Below are 17,763 nucleotides of genomic sequence, written 5' to 3'. Positions count from 1 at the left end.
ATACGCCACTACATCCTTTTAAGAAAAAAAATAGAACTTATATTCAATCTACTTTTTATTTTTTTTGGCGAGGCTTTTCTGTAATTAGGGTCTTCCGTACGTCCCTCTTCCGTAATGGATAGCTTTTCTGTTAATTTACCCAGGTCAGAATGTTTCTATGTATTTTAAACTTGCATGGTGAACTATGTTACAGTTAGGTGCATCTTAGATTATTAATTATTTATAAGACGATTAGGCACTTATAAGCATTGAATTTCCATAATCTTAAATAAATATAAGAAAGTATAGCAGCCTGTATTAGATTAATTTTTGAATGAATTCACACTAATTTTCTTTATACTCCTAAATATCCTGTTTCTTTTATGAATGTTGTCATCTCTGTTAAAACTTACTTTTAAGTTGGCTAATTAATACTTAACTGTTACGAATTATACGACTTTTTGTTAGCTTTTATTTACTTATCAAATATGGACATAATTGTTCTTGTTTTGGTAAAACTTATCATTGCTCGATTCAATTCCTACTGATCAGAGCTAGGGACAAGGGATTCTTAACCTCAAATTAAATTTAGTTAATTTTATTTTCGTAGTGGGAAAAAGTGTCTCAAAAATCAGCCATGTTACGTCATAAAAATGAGGGAGATGAGAGGAGAAATGTTAAAGAAAACCACTAAAAAAGAGGTGGATAATCCATCATTTTTATGACGTCACATAGCTGATTTTTGAGACACTTTGTTCTCAGAACTTATTTTCTATATTGGTAACTAAATAATTATCACAAGATGCTTAATTGTTGTAAATGTGGACAGTGGAAATTTCATGTGTTACGTCATAAAAATACGTCTAACATCCATCTCTTTTTTAGGGGTTTCCTTTCCCACTTCTCCTCTCATCCCTTCCTTTTAGACATATTATTATGACGACACACATGACACTTTCCGCTGTCCCCGTAAATGTCGTCCTGTCAATCGCATAACCTTATTGATTTTTGTAACAATACTAAGGAAAGATTATTTAAGGGTAGTAACTCTATTATCATTACAAGAATAAAGATTCCAAGGAAAATAGAGCACCAAATTTTAAGTATAGCATCTCTATAATTACGTAGTACAGTAAAAATTCAATCTTGATATTTATTACAATCGAATCTAAAAATAATGTATGTTGCTACAAAATTAAAAGCGCATTCGTTCTATAATTATAAATTTTCCATTGTTGAGTCAAAACTGTTTGCATACTATTGAAATGCAAATCTATAATCATTATCAGAAAGTCATTTAAAACATGCAAATTTTTTACTTTTTTGACAACAAATTTTTGTATGTTACAATTATCGTATTCATCTGATTTTTAGAATACTGATTCCTATTACAATAAGGTACATTGTTGTACGCGAATCATCTCTACAAGTCCTAAAAAGAAAAGTATATCTTTAAACAGTTTCAGGTATTGAATCAGTTCTGCAACATATCTTCTTGCAAATTTTGTTTAGACCAATGCATTAATTTTCTGCTTATTCGTTTCTGACACTCTTCAAGTGTTAATGTTCGTTTGTCCTTCTGTTCAGAGCTTCGCTTGTATGAATGTATTGATAATAATCCTTTGTCCCTGATAACTGCATTCTAACAAAGTTTGCAAATAAAGATAAATTATATTTCTCGTATTTATTCGAATCCGGTGGATAAGAACCGGTTCTCATCCATACGAAAAAACTATGTCTAGCATCGTATTATATCCAGTTTTCTACGAATATAGAAATGTACAATAATAATATTAAAACTAGTTTTTTTAGCCGGTGCCTTCGGCACCACGGGGCTAAAAAAACTAGTTTTAATCTTATAATTGTACATTCTATACCCGCGGAAAGCCGTTTATAATACGATACTAGAAATAACTATTTTATAAACTTTACGAAACACAACAAAATAAAACTGGATAAAGGGGATGGGAAAATGGAATGAATTAATGTTATATGTTATATATGCTATTTTTAGGTTGTCTGTCTTTCTGTCTTGTTCTATTATCAAAATTATAGGGAAGTTTTACGTTGGTCTAGAACATACAAATAAAAAAGGTAAGTTTTTTAAAATTTGATTATCATTCAAATGGCATAAAACCTAGCCTTTATTCTGTAACTTAACCTTTACCTAACCTACACCCTAGGTTATAAAAGTAAAAGATGTTTATCTGTCTATGTGTGCGTCTGTCTGTACCGAGAAATCTCGCTAACTTCAGAAACGATATGGTTCTCCTTTACAATGTAGCTTCTCATAGGTAATGGGAAGGATTTTAACTATTTTGAGGTTGGGTACCACAACCCCACTTTTTATTTTTAAAACTAGATTTGAAAAATTGGTTGACTTCCCACCCCCAACCTCAATTGCCCCTGGTTGCCTCTAGGTGCGTATTGGCTGTTAAAGAAAATAACATTAAAAACTATTGCTATATTCCTGAGATGAATGCATGTACATAATCAATTATCAGTGGACCTAATTGACCGGAGGTGAGATATAAAAACATGAACTCATACCCCACCCCCTTGCACGCCCTGAAACTTTGATAGGGTTTAAAATTATGCCACGGTCGTAGCGGTCATACGTCTTGCGTCATATTGGTAGGGTGACGCAAATTTAAGATCTCAGTTTTCGCCGTTTGATTTACTATTTTTCTCATAAGATAAAAGCGATGCTTGCTAGATTATCTAATTGGCTATAATATAAAGATAAATTTTTCTCAAAATGCCAAATCTGGGGTCTAAAATTTGCGTCACCCATTTAATCTGAAAGTGGGGAAGAGAATAGGGGATGGGGTAGAACCGGTTATCATTATGTTTTATCTTCTCGACTTTAAGTTAAACTCTATCGAAACTTTTACCCTCCCTTTCAATACCTACTTAAATGTACATTCTGCTTTTTTAAATTTTATTAATAGAACAATATTTTTCAAGCTCTAGTGGTTGGATGTGTATCTGTGTTTCTAAATGTGTAGTTTAATATCTCAATAGACTATTTTATAAAACTTAGCCTCTTTTAAATAAGGAATGTGACTCTTTTCCTATTAGGAAAAAGCTCATGTATATAATTCACGCATGTTAAAACCATCCTCTTAATTTCAAACTTCTGTAGGATTATTCCTGTAACAATAAGTAATCCGTAGCATAATTATTACCATAAAGAAATTAAAGTTTGAATTATGTTGATAATAAACAAACATAAATTTTTTGTTCAGATTTTTCTATATTTGTTAATGTAAAAGTTTGTTTACTAAATTGTACAAAACAAACTAATTTTTTTATACCAAAGACATCAATTGTTCAATATGGTAAAGCTAAGAATTTCCCTTGTTTATAGTTTACCCTTTTACCCTAATAATTTGGATAATGTAATATGCCTTACGGCGTAATGGCAAAAGTACGTTGAAGAGGAAAAAATTAGACAAATCAGCAAATAAAGGTATTTCATGTAATGAAATCAAATAGGTATACATTTGTATACCAATCAATATTCATCACTAAAAAAAATATAGAAATTATTTTATTATTTCAACATTATAAATGACATTTTTAAAGATGTTTGTCCCTGTCCATAGAATTATGTGCAACCCAGCATTATCATTACATGGGTATTTTTCCTAGCTCCCTCGTAAACAACTGCACGCAAAAATTGCAGTTGGGATTTCGACGCGGCATTTGACCAGTGCATGCGCTTATGCCCTTATTTGTAAGTAAGTCAGCTACTTTTTAGTAGGGCAGATATTCTATGATTCACTTTGTTAGTCTGTCCGACAGTCCGTTATGCTAAGGAGGAAATGTGATTTTCTCAGCTACTATTTAAGGTAGATGGGTGGTTATTTTTATCAAGATTCCCTTTATTAGTGAGCATCCAGTATGAAATTTACTTTGTCCTTCGGTCTTTCAGTCAAACTATAAAATGTAAATATTAAAATAATACTTGCAAAGGTCTCGTGATTTTTCAATAAATAATTCTTGATTTACACATGTGCTCTTTAAATCTTCTTGTTTGTATTCCCATCCACATGATTTTTTTAACTTCACTACTTTTGGATATTGTCATCCTTGTAAATATCAAAGCTATTCTACAAGTTGATTTCTTGGCTTATAGTTTGAACAATTAAGAATGAGGGTCCTCTCTATAATTATGTCATAAATGTCAGTACGTCCACATTAATCATCTAGGATTTCAAACAAATTTACTTTTTTTAATATACATCAGTTTGTTTAATTTGTTAAGCTTCGCTGTTATGAAGTTTGTCATCCTAGTTACAGTTTTTAGTAAGGATCTTAAGGAATAGGACAATATACAATAAATAAATATACCCTACCGATTATGAGGGGCAATATTACCGCTTTTGAAGATGAAATTGTTATTAATGAGAATGTTTTTTTTTGTAAATTTTATATTTTATGTACAAAAAAGCTTAAAAAGCATTTACAATATTATCACAATAAAAATTAAAAAATATTTTTTTAAAATTATTACATGTACTCAATCACATATGATAAGTCATTTTCATTATTAAGCTTTAATAGTAGCGCAGATTAGAAATTAGCATGGCATAGCTTCCCTTTTTACGCCTCCCCCCCCCCCCCCCCTACTCTAATAGATCCCACTCCACAGCCTCTAATAGACCAAACTCTACAATAACTACGCAGTTTATTTTTCTATTTTGTCATTATTTCTATAAGTTTTAATTAAATTTGTTGTTGTGTTACTTATGGACAAGAGTACTTACAAATCAAATTTCTAGGGTTTTCTCAAAAAAACATACATGATTTATAGTTCTAAGTCAACAAAAGACTTTTTATGGTCAACTGATTTTTTAAGTCAATATCCCCCCCCCCCCCCCAAAAAAAAAATAAACTTTGATAATTGGTCAACCTATGTCTTTCGTGAACTAGGCAATAAATAAGTTTGTCAATCAAACATTTTATATAAAAATATCTTTGGTGAAAAAAGTATGAGATTTTAATTATGAATAAAAAAATATTTTCCTTCATACTTTTGCACCGGATTAAAAGAATTAATCCTGTTAGAAAATATTTAGCACTCATTGGGTTCCATTGGAATTCAGCCCACACGGGATTCAACCCACGGAATTCAGCCCAGCGGGATTCAACCCAACGGAATTCAGCCCAAACAGGATTTAGCCCACACGGGATTCAACCCACGGAATTCAGCCCTCACGGGATTCAACCCATGGTATTCAGCCCATATGAGATTCAACCCACGGAATTCAGCCCTCACGGGATTCAACCCACGGTATTCAGACCAAAAGGGACTTAACCCACGGTATTCCGTTCATATTGGATTCAACCCAATATATATCTAATTTTTTTCTAAATATTTTTTTTAAATTTGTAAAAAAAATTATTTAATCAAAAATTTTTTTTTAATTCAGAAAAAAATACATATGTAAAAAAATTTAAGAAAAAATCTCAGAAAAATTATTTGAAAAATTTGTATATATATTGGGTTAAAACTTAAATCCTGTGTGGGCTGAATTCCGTGGGTTGAGTCCCGTGTGGGCTGAATTCCATGGGTTGAATCCCGTATGGGCTGAATACCATGGGTTGAATCCCGTGTGGACTTAATTCCTTTGAGTTGAATCCCGCTGGACTGAATTCCGTTGGTTGAGTCCTGTGTGGGCTGAATTCCAATGGAACCCACTCATTGGTATATAGAAATTGTCTACGGGTACAAAAAGGAACATCAAAGTTAACCTGTATTTAAAAGTCCTCTAGTACTAAGAAAAAAAATACTAATAATGTTTTTTCGTATCCGTGGACAACTGTCTATAAACCTACACTGGTAAACATTACAGTTTTATACATTTTTTATAACTGAGAAACAAAAATGAGATTAATGATAGAAATAAAGCTTTTGTTTTTGATTCAATGATGTCATAAAAGAGGAAGAGATTTTGTTATCAAGAAATTAAGGACTCTTGGTTTCATAAGAGTGCGGGAGGGGGGTGTCAATGCCCACCTTCCCTAATTTTTCATCCCCTAAAGATTTACAGCATCCTTTGCACGCCAGTTTTCTAAAATCATGCATTTTATACCTGTGAAAAATGAAATCGCCAGCGCTAGGTGTAGAGTAGACTTTGACAAAAGATTTTTTTTAAATAACGGGATTTCAAAACTGCCTTTTGAAAAGGCCTAAAAAATATCTTTTTTTGTCCCTTTTTTCACTGTATATAGTTACAACTTATTAAGATATTATTCTCAGTTAAAAAAAAATTGGCGCTTCCAGCACCCAAACCGGCAAAAATAGGCAGTTAAACTTCTGAACCCCTACTTAACCCCCTGACAGACCCCCCCTCTATCTCGGCTCCTATTACATATAGAGACGTAAAACTTTTTTCTGGTTGTTCATGTGTATTTTTAGATAATTACTTTTTCTAGTCATAGCGGTCAGACCGCTCCTTATCCGCTTTTTAGCGTCCAGCCGCTAAATATTAAAACAGCTGTAGAGCGGCCAAATTTTATGACAAACTATTATTTTTTATAATAAAACAATATCTTTTTTGACCATCGCCAAAAAACGACAAATAACGGAAATTCCCAATTTTGGCGGTAAAACGGCCAATTTTAAAGCTAAGAAAACCAAATTTTATGACAAACTATTTTTTTAATGGCCAATTTTAAAGCTAAGAAACCCAAATTTTATGACAAACTATTATTTTTTTTAATAAAAAAATACCTTTTTTGACCATCGCCAAAAAACAACAAATAACGGAAACTGCCAATTTTGGCGGTAAAACGGCAGTTGGCAGCGCTAAATAATATTTTTATCTGTTTATAGTTACAACTTATTAAGATATTATTATCAGTTTTAAAAAAATTGGCGCTTCCAGCACCCAAACCGGCAAAAACAGGCAGTTCAACTTCTGTATCCCTACTTAACCCCATAACAGACCCCCCTCTATCTCGGCTCCTGTTACAGATAGAGACGTAAAATTTTTTTCTGTTGGTTCATGTGTATTTTTAGAGAAAATTACTTTTTCTAGTCATAGCGGTCAAACTGCTCCTTATCCGCTTTTTAGCAGCCAGCCGCTAAATATTAAAAAAGCTGTAGAGCGGCCAATTTTAAAGCTAGGAAAACCAAATTTTATGACGAGCAATTATTTTTCATAACAAAAGAAATGCTTTTTCTGACCATCGCCAAAAAAGACAAATAACAGAAACCGCCAATTTTGGTGGTAAAATGGCGGTTGGCGGTGCCAATTAATATTTTTATCTGTTTATGATCACAATAAAAGACTACATACAAAAATTGGCTGATTAAGGTCTGGAAAGAGTCAAGACAGTTAATTGTTTAAACTAATGTAATAGATTTTTATTTTAGTCAGATGCCAGACGCAGACAATTAAAAAAAAATAACATTTAGAAATATTATCAATTTGTCTACAAAGGGTTAACAACAAAATCAAAATATATAAATCTAATTATTAAAAACATCAAGATGATCTTCTCTATAAATTTTATTTGTAAAGCATTGATATTTTTAACAAATAATATGACAATGATGACAACATTAATAAGTGATTAAATACAGACAAAAAATAGGATGACAACATCCACAAAGACAAAGCTCTAAGATCAGAAGTAAGGACAACTCTCTTGTAATTACTTTTGTAATATTTAATCAACCTTAGTAAAAAATAAGATGAAAATTAGGTGTTCAGGTATGATCCAGCAGGATATAATCCTCCTAGTCTTCAAATAACTTTGAATGGCTCCAGTGTATTTATTTTTTTACTCATAGACTTAAAATTGTAAAATTAAGCTTATCTTACATGCCTACATGAAGTATTAAATTTTTTTTAAATCAGCTGTTTATTTCCAGCTGACCGCAGCCAGTGGCGGCAGTCCATGTAAGCTTCAAATCAATAAAATTTTTTGATAAATATATATTAATTTTTGAGTAATAATAAACTTCCGTGAATAGTAAGACCATGACCATTTGGCCACTCCTTGACCGATTTTTAACAGATTTTTTATTTCCTACCTGTAGTTTTGCCGTTTTTAAGCTGCCAGTAGCGGAATTCTAAAACAGCTCTAGACCAGTCAATTTTTATATGTAGTCTTTATTGTGATCATAAACAGATAAAACTAGCGCCGCCAACAGCCGTTTTACTGCCAAAATTGGCGGTTTCCGTTATTTGTCGTTTTTTGGCGATGGTCAGAAAAAGCATTTTTTTTGTTATGAAAAATAATTGCTCATCATAAAATTTGGTTTTCCTAGCTTTAAAATTGGCCGCTCTACAGCTTTTTTTATATTTAGCAGCTGGCTGCTAAAAAGCGGATAAGGAGCAGTCTGACCGCTATGACTAAAAAAAGTAATTTTCTCTAAAAATACACATGAACCAACAGAAAAAAGTTTTACGTCTCTATCTGTAACAGGAGCTGAGATAGAGAGGGGTCTGTTATGGGGTTATGTAGGGATACAGAAGTTTAACTGCCTGTTTTTGCCAGTTTGGGTGCTGGAAGCGCCAATTTTTTAAAACTGATAATAATATCTTAATAAGTTGTAACTATAAACAGATAAAAATATTATTTAGCGCCGCCAACCGCCGTTTTACCGCCAAAATTGGCGGTTTCCGTTATTTGTTGTTTTTCGGCGATGGTCAGAAAAGGTATTTTTTTATTATAAAAAATAATAGTTTGTCATAAAATTTGGTTTTCTTAGCTTTAAAATTGGCCGCTCTACAGCTGTTTTAATATTTAGTGACTGGCCGCTAAAAAGCGGATAAGGAGCGGTCTGACCGCTATGACTAGAAAAAGCAAATCTCTAAAAATACACATGAACAACCAGGAAAAAGTTTTACGTCTCTATCTGTAACAGAAGCTGAGATAGAGGGGGGGTCTGTCAGGGGGTTAAGTAGGGGTTCAGAAGTTTAACTGCCTGTTTTTGCCGGTTTTGGTGCTGGAAGCGCCAATTTTTTTTTAACTGAGAATAATATCTTAATAAGTTGTAACTATGTACAGTGAAAAAAGGGACAAAAAAAGATATTTTTTAGGCCTTTTCAAAAGGCAGTTTTGAAATCCCGTTATTTAAAAAAAAAATTAAAATGCTTAGAGAATGGCTTGGAAGGTGAATTTAGGTGTTCTGCATATTTCAACTTAAACACATAAGGCCTAAGATATGATATCCCAAAAATCTTTTGTCAAAGTCTACTCTACACCTAGCGCTGGCGATTTCATTTTTCACAGGTATAAAATGCATGATTTTAGAAAACTGACTGGCGCTAGGTCTAGAGTAGAATTTGACAAAAGATTTTTTGGATATAATATCTTTGGCCTTATGTGTTTAAATTGAAATATGCAGAAGAGCTGAAAACCTGCACATTACTGAGATATTGTTAAAACAGCCGTGCTACCGTTATCTGTTGATATTTTACATGCCTGGCGCTAGGTCGCCAGTAGAGATAGAGAGCTGAAATTTTGTACTTATATTTCTAGGCCCCTAAAGTAACTTTTTAGGTTAGCAAAAGATTGAAATTCGAAAAAGGGTATTTTCATGAAAAGATCTAATTTACATAATAGTGGATGTAGAATATACGTGGATATAACGACAGAGGGAAAATTATCGTCAATTTAACTTGCTAACATTGAAATCGTTTATTGGTCAATTCTTTAAACATGTAGGATGGAAGTGGAAGAGGTTAAGGGGATGGAAGTGGAGAATCAATAATTTAGCCCGTTTCTAGTTTCACTCTATTAGAGAAAAGAACCCGGTATTAGTGTCTTAGAAATTATCTTAGTGACGTAAAAAAAATAGGATGTGTCGATACTACTAGGATTTTTAAGAATTGTTAATATAGGCCTGAAATCAAGATTTTTTGTGCTTTTAAAAAATATTAAAAATGTTTCTAAAAATTCTACATTATTTTTGCTCACTTTTAAAAAACAAAATCAACTTTTTTTTATTTTTTTTTATAAAATTATCTTTCAAAATTGAAATAAGATCTATCAGCTGATCAATTGTACTTCTTACATAACTCAAGAGTTGACTTACAATGTGTAAATATTTTATAGATTATTTAGCAAAATAATAAAAAACCTTTATGTAATTTCGTGATTAATAATTGGCTTAATCTTACATTAAACATTGAATGATTTTAAATAATTTTCAAATATTTGCTTTTATAATTATACTTATTGTATATACATTGCAAAATGCTATATATTTTATCACATATGAGCTATTTTTTAAGCCAGCTTTTTAGTCAAAATTTCAAACCAATAACAATTAAATCAAAAGATATTAGGTTAAAACTATATATAAACGAGAGTAAAGAAATAAGATATTGCTATCAACAACAACACAAAAGGGTTTTGTCTAGTTTTTGGTAAAAATAACGCATATTTATCATTTTAAATTAAAGCTATCTTTTCAAGATTACATCTATAAATTCGTCTGTATTTTATAACTTATACATGTTACCATGAAAAATAAATTGATTTTCCATAATAATTTTATTTCTATATTAAATTTAGAGACAGCTAATTTTTCTTTAAATATAATGAGATGTTTATCAGAAATTTTTAATTAAGCATAATAATGTATATATAAAAAAGACAATTACGAATAAAAACAAAACAATCAATTATTAGATTATTTATATCAATAAATTTAACGGAATTTGAACGTAATTGTTAAAAAAGCTAGCTTAAACAGTTTTGCCATTAAAAAATAACCTTCTTTATGAATGGTACATTCTAACAAGGGTAATGATATCCAGTAGAGCAACATATTTAACAAATATGTCTTTAAATAATCAGTCTATTTAACAAATATCTTTTTAAAATGCATAAGTTATATTACCTCTCACAAGATTGTTTAGTCCTTTGACACTGTACATAATTATTATTTGATTGATCTATCCTTAATTTTTATTCATATTCAATTTTATTGTTTGTATATAAATATTTAATACCTGTATTATAATACGGTTATTATTTTTTTTGCTATGTTTTTATAAAATAAATGTTACCAATTCTTATAATTATCTGGAATTGAAAAGAATTACTTTCATTCGGTTGCTAAAAAGAGGAGAAAAAGAAATGTATTGAGTCAGATAGTAGCCTTAACCTGTACAGCTTTACATTTATTTCATAGATAAATTGAAATTGAAATTAGATAAAATTATTAATTGATTTTAGATTATTAAACAAGACATGTTAGAATTATCCTATCAATTTCAAACTCTTCATGATGATTCCTATGACAGTTAGGTATAATTTAGAAAGCAACTCTATCATTGTTAACAGAAAGTCAGTACGTCCATTTAAAACATGCTTTGTGTGTTTTTTGGCTGCTATTGAAGAAAGACAACTGAAATTTTAAGTGAAAAGGTCTTTTAAGAGGTGTTTTAATGTATTTTTTTTTACAGTAGCTTTTGATGGATTATTTTAGGTTAGGTTAGGTGATTGCCCTGCAGGGTTAGGAAAATGGCCCCGCATGGATAGAGCCCCCCCCCCCCCGCAGTGGCTAGAAATAGGATAAAATCTACTGTGAAAATACCAAGAAACGTCCCTTAAGAGGCATTGTCATGAAAGGGACTATACCCAAGATATATGTGCATCTACTTAACGACTTCCAAAATTTGAGGGTGCCCTCAAGTAATCACCCCTTCCCCGCCCCTGCATCTACTCTATACATTATTTTGTCTGTATGACTGTCGGTCATGCTTAAAAAACCTTATTGTTATTTTCACGACTGCTTTTTTAGATAGCCAGCTGTAAGTTTTAGTCAAGATACCTTATATTTATACAGATCTGCTCCATATATTTATTGTCTGTCTGTCTGAAAGATATACTTAAAAGGGCAATTTAGTTTTAAAAGAAAAAAATTTAAAAAATGTTGGTGGTTTTTTTTCTAAGCGCGTGAGGGTGCAGGTACCCTATCCTAAAATAGTTATAAACCTTCCCATGACCTATGACCTATGTCCCTGCAAAGGAGAAGCATATTAGTTAGGAAGATCCTTCCATATAAATAGACACACACACACAAACATTCTTTTACTTTGATATAAGGATTAGCATTTTGTTACTGTATCCTATTACTAGCGGCTACGCCTTAGAGGCCTCTTGGGGCACTTGAGGAGGAGAGAGTCCAATTTAATAAACCAATTTATTTTTCTAGATTTTAAAAGAAAAAGACAAACAAAGAGACAGACAAACAGACATCCTTTTACTTTATTATATCCTATTATATAAATTAGTAAGCTAAGCTTTTTTTGACTGTAGCAACGGATCTTGTTAACCGCTGAACCTAAAGGGTTCTTCTTTACAGTGAAGCTTATTATAGGTATAGAGAAGTTTATAACTATTTAGGAAGAGGGCTCTCCACTCTCCAAAAAAAATAACACCTAGAAAAAAAGTACCATCTCCGCAATTTTACTTCTTTGTTTTAAAACTTAAATTGAAAATTGGAAGAATGAACTTTCCCCCTTACCACCCTAAAAGCTTCTAGTGATGTTACTGCTAGTGATAATATATTATAGTTTATATCAACATAATATGCGGATTTTAAGAAAAATTTAATCAAATATGCGGACTTTTTTCAACCTTTTTTTGACAACATTTATTAGACATATTAGAATTATACTATTGATTTCAAATTTTGCACGGAAGTATGTCCTTTTACTGTATGCTATATTTACGCAATTTTGCAACAAATTTATGTGCAATTTCATTTAGACTTCAAAATTAATATTCTGCTTATTAAGTTCTGACACTCTAGCTATTGTGCGTTTGTTCTACCTTCTGATTTTTGTGCTTCGTTTTTATGGATGTTGTCATCCTTGTCTAGAAAATACAAATTAATTAATCTATGGTAGAAAGTACAGAGAGTATAAATTATTTCCTACATTTTCTTTATCAATTATCAATTATCAATCACCTCTATTATCCATCTCTTTTTTAGGGGTTACCTTTCCCACCTCCCCTCTAATCCCTCGTTTTTAGTTACGTCACTAAGATAATTTCTAAGACACTAATACCGGGTTCAGAGAAAATTAAAATTTTGTGTTAGGTCCAAGTAATAATTATCCATTGTGTTAATACCTAATACCTTGATTACGGAATCTCTTTAATAATCACCGCCCCCCTTTATAATTATAAATATTTTTTGGTCTTTTTTGTTACCGGTAAACATTGTATTTGTACTTTTTTTTACAACATAGATTAAAAGAAAACAATTTATAATTAAATAAAATCATTTCTATCACAAAATTTTTTTTATGAAATTTAGAATGGTATAGCATAGCAACCCATTTTTATAAGTAAATTTAAGTACATTAATAGTTGTTTCAAATCAATCTTCTATTATGAAGGTTTCGTGACTTTAATTTATTTCTTATAAAAAAATGATTTTTCTAACTGGAATCACAATATAGTATATTCATTGTTTATATGTTATATATTTGGGAGATTTGGATTTTGGAGCGTGCAGGTGTAAAAATTTTAAAAAGGGATACCACCTCCCCTTCACTAAAATTAATTTTATCAACATAGATTGTATGGTTGATTACACCCATCATTACGTCATTTTTATAGGCACTAAAAAAGCTTCACATCTTAATCATTATGTAGGGGACACATTATTGATGCGATTCGCGCATAAGTCGAACATAATTGTATAGACTGGCCTATTAATATAATTTCAAATTTTCATATTCATTTTTAAAAGCGAAGCTTTTCTATAATTAGGGTCGGTCCGTCCGTACGTCCGTCCGTCCGTACGTCCGTCAGTCCGTCACGGATAGCTTTTTTCGTTAATTTAGACATGTTAGAATTGTCCTATCGATTTCAAATTTCGCATGGTGATTCCTTTAGTAGTTAGGTACGAATTAGAAAGCGTAGCAACTCTATATTCATTACCAAAATGTCCGTACGTCCATTTTAAACATGTTGATTTTTTTACATTTTTAACAACAAATTTGTATGTGACCTAATTATCCGATTGGTCTGATTTTTGGTATACTAATTCCTGGGACAACAAAGTACAATATTTTAAGCGAAGTAACTCTATAATCAAATCCTAAATACGTAAGTATGTCCATAATTATTATCCTGTATCAAGCAGTTTATCAACAAATTCACTTACAATTTTGCTTTGACTCTTATACATTCGCATTCTGATTATTCAGTTCTGACATTATACAAGTGTTAATGTCCGTTTGTCCTACCGTTTCAGAGCTTCGCTTTTATGGATGTTGTCATCCTTGTTTTAAAGTTAAGAACAAGGATAAGAACATTACTTTTCGGCGATACATTCTTGCCTCTCTGTCATAATTTGTGACTGGTTTAGCACTAAAGCAGCCTAAAACAGTTAGGGAGTTGAATCCATTTTTATAGAAGCAGAAATATAATCTATGATTATGGTTTGGACCCTCTAATACTGTAATCTACCCTTCCACTTTCCCCTCTCTTGGTGAAGATATCTTCAACGCCGATACGATTTTTGAAATATAAGATTCCACTTTTGTCTCTCTTGTTAAAGATATCTTCACCAAGAGAGGCAAAAGTGGAATCTTAAATTTCAAAAATCGTATCGGCGTTGAAGATATCTTCACCAAGAGAGGGGAAAGTGGAATCTTACATTTCAAAAATCGTATCGGCGTTGAAGATATCTTCACCAAGAGAGGGGAAAGTAGAATCTTACATTTCAAAAATCGTATCGGCGTTGAAGATATCTTCACCAAGAGAGGGGAAAGTGGAAAGGTAGATTACAGTTTTAGAGGGTCCAAACCATAATCATAGATTATATTTCTGCTTCTATAAAAATGGATTCAACTCCCTAACTGTAAAAGAAGAAAAAATAAATTTTTATTATGGATTGTAAATTATGGTAAAGAGTTATGCAAAGTAGGAGAAGCTAAAAAGAAATAAGGAAAGAACTTTTTTGCTTGCTGATCCTCAGGGCCAACAAAAAAGTACATATAAACATATAATTTTTAATTACATATCTACGGTCAATTGACCACAAAAACATGAGAAAGCCCAATCTGTCTCGATTTTGTATCACTTTTGAAAAGTGCGATTCCTGTGACGTCATATAAAAAGGGAAGGGGGGAAGAAAATCTCTTCTCTTTTCTCCCATCTCTTTTGACGAGATTTTCTTTCCTCCTTCCCTTTTTCTTTCCCGAAACGTGTATGACGTAACTGGAATCGCACTATTCAAAGTGATACAAAATCGGGACAGATTGGGTTTTCTCCAAAAACATAGAATAGAAATTATAAATAATATAGAAAGGCATGCTGAAGTGTAAAAAGTAAATAAAATAAAAATTACTGAATTTAAACTATACATGGCAGTGATTGGGGTGCAGCTGCTCTTTAGTTCTGACAAGTGTGTGTGTGTGGGGGGGGGGGGGATAATCTGTGGTTCTCTGTCTAGTGGTAGCTCCTTACAGATATCTTATCCTACACACAAAACAATTACTCGAAATCTGTTAAGATTTGTCGCTATTCGATAAAGTAAAAAAAACAGCGGATTACAATACAATAAAAAGAGAAACATATTTTGAACATTTTTTGGTATGGCGGCATTTATAAAAGAAAAGAATTAATAAATGTATATTTTGTAAAAAAGAATTACAAAAACAGAGAAAAATATGACTTTAATATAAAATCAAATATCTTTCAAGAAGGAGCTGATTTTTCTTATAACAGATTTATATTTTAAACCCAGAATATATATAGTGTGTTTACATTTTTGAGCAGCAAATAGATTTAACTTTATTCATCTAGAAGCACATTGTGACGACTTTTCATTAAATTGTTTATTTTAATTACAATATGCATAAATCTTTTTTTTTTAAATACTTGTCCCTTTATTAGATTTGGATCTACTGCAGTTCACGGTAAAATATTGCTGGTAACGAATATTGCTAAAAATTTATGAATTTTAAAGGCTGCTAGCTGCCAAACGGCTGAACGTACAGATCAATCTTGCACACTGTTTTAAGCGGTATAAGAAGGACTACAAATAATCTGGAATAGCAATAAATCAATAATGCATAATTATCTCGCAGTGCAGAGAAATGCGCGAAAAAGACCTATTTTTCGTGGTTTTTCTTCAGTGAAGCTTTCCCTGTGCATCATTGGATCTTGGCTATTCCAGATTATTTGTAGGCCTTCTTATGCCGCTTAAAATGGTGTGCAGGTATTATCTGTACGTTCAGCCGTTTGGCAGCTAGCAGCCTTTAAAATTCATAAATTTTTAGCAATATTCGTTACCAGCAATATTTTACCGTGAACTGCAGTAGATCCTTAGATTTATTTATAACTAAAGCTTACAAAGGTTCTCAAAAAATTAGCCATGTGACGTCATAAAAATGAGGGATGATGGAAGAAGTGTACAGAAAATCCATAAAAAAAGTGATGGATAATCCCTCATTTTTATGACTTCACATAGCTAATTTTTGAGACACCATGTAAAGCTTCATTTAAACTATTTATCAAGAATTTTTATATTTTTCTGTAAATAAGAATGACAATATCCCTAAAAGTTACACATGTAATCTTGGCTATTTCCTGGAAAATATAGGGAGATCATAAATCTAAATTTAAAATATACATAACAATTCTTCCAGCTTTCTTAATAATGTGAGAATGACAAAGCAGTCTCGAGTGCAGAAATTTTTCATTTGATAATACTTAAATTTTTCTAAGTACATAGACACTGTAAAAAAATAGTGGGTAATAATTTTATCATTTTGATTTATCTAATTTCTAGATTTTAAAACATAAATCTTTTTGTGATATTAATAAACTTTTATAAAAGTTTCGTAATGAGAACTTTTAAGTAAAAAGTATACAGAGATGATTTTTTATAGTGAACCGTAAACTGTTAAAATTGACTTGAATATGAATTTAATTATAATAATTATCTACATTTTTAAAAGGACTCTTAAACTGTTTTGTAATTTAGGCAATTTTTAGATGCATAGCAACTCTATGATTGTTAACATACTTTCTCTACTACTTCATTTACATCTATTTAAATTATAATTTTAGTTTTTTTCTATTCTTGTCAATCAATTTAGCCCTATATATTTTGTCGTTCATGCATCCTTCCTCTTTTCATTTGCCGAATTTTATTTTATATTTTTTCTTCATCTTACAATAGTGTCTTTGTTTTATTTTCTTACAGGCGGCCGGCAGCTAGGGACTCTGTATTTGAAGGAGTTAGAAGATGAAAATAGACTAAAACCTTCCAAAGTCCTTAATCTGAAGTTGAAATAGCCTTAAACCATCCTAGGACTTATGAAAAGTGTCCATGAAATGGAGAGTAAAATCGGCTCAGTGGTTCCTAAATATTAAGATTCAGACAAAAAAGACTACTTTATATAAAAGGATTACATCCCATTAAAGGTTTTGTTCTTGTCATAATGAAATGTTTTCCATTTAAAATAAAAATACGCATAATTTTGTTACAAAAGTAACTGCAAAAAAAGAAAAGTATAAAAATAACAAGGATTATCATGTTCAAAACACCTTTTGAAAAATATCAATCTTAATTAATTAAAATCTTCTTATAATACAGTAAAGGTAAATATTTCGATAATAATATTTTCCTGTATCGCTTCGAAACCGATTAATATCCGTTGGAATAGAACCGGTTCTCATTCATAGTGAAAAATTATTTCTAGCATCTTATTATATCCAGTTTTCTAAGAATACAAAAACTGGTTTTATTCTTATAATTGTACATTTTTAATCCACGGAAAG

The 17,763-nt window shown here is 31.2% G+C and overlaps 1 protein-coding gene across 2 annotated transcripts in view; it reads right to left on the bottom strand.

The window, feature by feature from the left end:
* The window catches only part of Tudor-SN (Staphylococcal nuclease domain-containing protein 1), a 472,363-nt gene that overhangs the window by 387,341 nt on the left and 67,259 nt on the right, over positions 1-17,763 (bottom strand). The window lies entirely within an intron of this gene.

This window comes from Acartia tonsa, chromosome 5 (assembly GCF_053477335.1).
Source record: "Acartia tonsa isolate MP-2025a chromosome 5, ASM5347733v1, whole genome shotgun sequence".
Lineage (NCBI taxonomy): Eukaryota > Metazoa > Arthropoda > Copepoda > Calanoida > Acartiidae > Acartia > Acartia tonsa.
Note: the sequence above shows the minus strand (reverse complement) of the source record. Positions and strands in the feature narration are given on the sequence as shown.